This window comes from Gossypium arboreum, chromosome 12, assembly GCF_025698485.1.
Source record: "Gossypium arboreum isolate Shixiya-1 chromosome 12, ASM2569848v2, whole genome shotgun sequence".
In the NCBI taxonomy this organism is placed as follows: domain Eukaryota; kingdom Viridiplantae; phylum Streptophyta; class Magnoliopsida; order Malvales; family Malvaceae; genus Gossypium; species Gossypium arboreum.
In genome coordinates, this window is record NC_069081.1 from 46,838,777 (window position 1) to 46,843,577 (window position 4,801).

Genomic DNA, 4,801 nt, shown 5'->3' on the forward strand with positions numbered 1-4,801 from the left:
GATGGGCTAAACATGTCATGAAACATGTTTTATTGGTGCATTAGGGTGAAATAATAAACAAAGGTGTATGGGTGATAAAAAATGAAAAAAAAATGTGTGTGAGTGTGGTAATCCCCCCTTGCCGTGAGTTGAGAAAGAGGGAAGAAAAAATTTTGTTGTGTTCATCCTTTCTCATCCTTTTGGCCGAAAATCATAAGGGAAGAAAGAGGATTTTTGCTTCATGCTTGGTTTAGAAGAGATCTAGAAGGTGATTTGGCTAAATTGGCATCAAGATTAAGGTATGTATGAGGTTGTGTTAGGAGTTTCATGCATGTTTTGGTTGCTAACTTGATGTGCATGTTAGCCATGGCTCAAATCTTTGTTATGCCATGGAAATGGTATTTGGCCAAAGTTGTTATGGTGATAAAGCCATTGCATGCTAAGTGTGAAGCTTGATGATGATGCATGCAATGATGGATTGTCTACTCTTGAGTAAGATTTTGAGTTTTCTTTTGTGTTTAACCATGATTGAAGTTGAATGGAGCATGATTGTCATATTCGCCATGATGCATTCATGAGCATGGTTCATGCTTCTTGCATGTTAGTAAAATTTGTATTTTGGATGGCTATGGACACCTTGAAATTCGCCATGCTCATATTGTATATATATGTTTGCACATGATGTTTTGGCTATGAAGTAAGTGATGAATATATTGGTTTAAAGAAGAAGATGTGGAAGAATGCTTGTGAAATTGCAAGCACAATTCGCCTAGCACACATATAAGTGCTTGATGCTATATTACAAGTTTTGGGCCACAATGTGCAAAGCATTAACTAGTAAAATGCATGCTGTTTTTGTGAGGTATTAAGTGCAAAATTGGCCTCAACATGTACATGAATAGTCGGCCTTGGGTAGCCTATTGAAGGCCTTAGCTTTTCCTTGATGCTCAAATAAATTGTATTGAATTGCTTGATGTAGTATAAAATGTGCATGACCATTGTGTATTCAAGCTAAAGAATGGCCATATGACCATTTAAACTCCTTGTCATATTCGCCATAAGCAAGCACAATGAGGTTTTAATAAATTGAATTTGTTTGAATTAGCTCAAGAGCTAAGAGGGCCACAATTGGACAAGGGAAAGAAAAGGTGATCGAGTAGCAGAAAAAGCCGTTCAACAACATCCGAGGTAAGTCCTCAAGAAGTGACCTTACTTGAATTATGTGAGATGAAGTATGAATGTGTATGATTATTGATTTATGTGTGTATGAGAAATTGAATGATACCCGGGCTAAGTCCCAAGGCGAATATGCTTGTGAATATATGTGCGTTTGAGCCTTAGTAACGAAAATGAAATATGTATGTCCAATGATTATTGATGTATGTGTGCATGAGAAATTGAATGATATCCGGCTAAGCCTCAAGACAATTATGCTGGAAATTATATCCGGGTTAAGATCCAAGGCAATTGTGCTAGTGGCTATATCAGGGCTAAGACCAAGGCATTCGTATGAAGTTATTCTATCCGGGCTAAGACCAAGGCATTTGTGCACGTGATTATATCCGGTTATATTCAAGAATCTTGGGCTGGAGGTGACTGTTGGTTGCTGTAATGAATTCAATTAGTACACTCGAAAAGCCCAAAGGATAAGGTACGTTATATGTGCATTGGAAAGTCGACATATTTGAGCAACATTCGCTCAATCGACTAATGAATTTCAGTTATTGAATTGATTGATACTTTGTGAAAGTATATAATGATGAAGTGTGAAGTAAGAATGTGTATTAATGAAATGATGCATTTGGCTATGTGAATGTATTGCTGTAATTAGAGTTGATTATATCCTTGAGACTTACTAAGCATAAAAAATGCTTACCCTTACTTTGGCTCTCTGTTTTATAGATTTATTTCGATAGCAATCGGATTCGGGATCAATAAAGTCGAAGTCATCCACACTATCCACGCTCTATTTTGGTATAAATTTTGGTTGAACTTTGAAATGGCATGTATAGGACTACCCTTGTTGGTTGAATATGTTGTGATGTATATATGTACGGCCATGCGAAAATGGCTCGTAAAAGTGAAGTATCGACTTAGACTAATTGTGGTTTGTATGTATATATTTGGTGTCATGATGTGGCTATGGCTTGGAAATGGGAATGTTGGTCATATGATCAACCATTGGCATGGTTAAAATGATCATATATGAACCTATGTATGGCAAGACTAGTTGGTTCATGGAGACTACCAAATAGGTAAGACCTACCTTAAAAACAGATGCTACCAGCTGCAATGACGTGAATGTGAAAAATCACCAAAATTCGTAGGAATGGAATTAAATAGTGAATAAGCTATGTAAATGAACCTTGATGAGTCTATTTTCATATGGAAGAAACGAAATGGTCATAGGAGTTACATGTTAAGAGAGATTAAAGCTATTGTGAGACAGGGCCAGAACGGTTTCTGGGTTCCCTGTCGCAACTTTAAAAATTTACTATAAATTATCCAAAAACAATTACGAGACATACCTTATATTTACAGATTCCATTCTGAGTCTAGTTTCATGAGAAACAAACGGCACCAGCATTAAAGCCCTGTACAGAGAGATATTCAAGTTATACCGCGCGAAGGTCAGAGCAGTCAATCCCTGTAACATGAGTGACTTTAACTAATAAACTGTACCAATTGGCCCGACCAAAAATTCTAGAAATAAATCCATGGATGGATATATGAGTCTAAATTCATGGAAAATTTATGAAACCAGTTTCCGAGTTTTGAAACTCGAGATATGATTTTTAAGGCGACAGTGACGCAGTTTTCCAGCCTGACTGGAAATGTCAAATGGATGGGCAAAACAAGTGAACTTGGCTTGTTAACCCTCGTGTCCGATAACCGGCGATGGTCTCGGGTTCGGGTGTTAAAATTTTATTGGTATCGAGCCACGGTTTAGTCGATTCTAGGACTACCGTGATGTGTTTGGGGTCTAGCTATACATGCCATTAAATGATGAATCGATAGTGTGGTGATTTCGACAATTTGACTTTGTGTTTGTTTATAGCAATGGATCCCGATCCCAACCGAAGCGATAGCTGATGATGTGGAGAGTGTGGCGCTGCTCACGCGCAAGGGACAGCGCCAAGCGGACTCTCAACCTATGGCCAGCAATCCTAATGACGAGGCTAGGCAAGCCTTTTATAGTGTGATGAACGAATGGTTTAATCAATACATTCGAACCAACACTACTGTTCCACAACCTCCATTCCCGACAAATGCAACCCCGCACCTACAATACCTCGGTGATCGACCAAATAAGGTCAAGTAAGCCCCAATCGATAGGATTCAAAACATGGGGCCACTGAATTTAAGGCTACGGATGATGATGATGCCGAAGCGAGCTGAATTTTGGTTAGATAACACTATCCGGTGCTTGATGAGCTATCCTGTACACCCAATGAGTGCTTAAAGTGTACCATCTCCTTGCTACGCGAGTCCGCCTACTATTGGTGGAGTACTCGACTTCGTGGTGCCTAGAGAGCAAGTGACTTGGGAATTCTTTCAAACCGAAGTTTGAAAAAAGTATATCACCGAGATTCATCGACCAAAAGCGAAGGGAATTCCTTGATCTTAAGCAAGGTTCGATGTCGCCATCGACTACGAACGAAAATTTGTGAGGCTTAGCCAGACGCGAGAATGCATTTCGTCCGAAGCTATTATGTGTAAACGCTCGAGGATGGGCTGAATGATGATATAAGGATGTTTGTTGGCATCCTCGAGATACGAGAGTTCGTAGTACTTGTTGAGCGAGCTTGTAAAGTCAAGAGCTTAGAAAGGAGAAGCAAAAAGCGATGTGGGAACTAGAGAATTCGAAAGAGGTCCTCGGAAAGTCTCTTCAACAAGCATCGAAGAGATTTCGAGATGATGTGAGCCGGTCTAGAGGCGTTTGGGCTTTTCTAGACGAGGACGCGATCGACCCCTGTGACCACACGAGTCACCTCGATCACGGTGGTGGAAATGATCGCCGAGAGAGGGCGGAGTGTCCACATTGTGGCAAATGGCATTCGGGAGCTGTTGGTTTCGTGATCGCTCCTCGCTATAAGTGTGGATCGGCCGACCACTTTATGAAGGATTGCCCGAGGATGCATGAGCAGAATGTAAGTCGAGTGCAAACCCGGTGCTACCATCGCCGAGGTAGGCCACCTAGAAATATGGGCAATGTCGGTGGCGGTCGAGAGGATCTAGAGATGCTACCATCAGATCCGAGGCTCGTGCTCTGCTAGGACTTATGCCATACGCCGCACGCCGAGGATCTTGCCTCTCCGGATGTTATTACCGGTACTTTCACTCTTTTCAATACAAATGTGATTGCTTTGATTGACCTGGTTCTACTCATTCATATATATGTGAAACCTTAGCATCCAAGAAGACTTTGCCCATTGAGTCTCTCGAGTTTGTAATTCGGTGTCAAACCCTTGGGTCATTACGTGCTTGTCAACAAAGTGTGCAAGAAAAGTCCCCTAGTGTTCCGAGGTTCTTGTTTTCCGCGGACTTGATGCTTTTGCCGTTCGATGAGTTCGACGTTATTCTTGGTTTGGATTGGTTGACCATGCACGATGCGGTTGTAAATTGCAAGAGCAAGACTATCGATTTGAGGTGCGCGAATAATGAAATAATTCGGGTTGAGTCTACTGGACTTAAAGGGGTTGCCACTGTAATATCGCCGATGTTGGCCCGTAAATATGTAAGAAAAGGTGCGGCGTACCTTGCATACGTGCTCGATGACAAAGAATCGAAAAGAAACCCGAATCTGCGCCGTGGTTTGTGA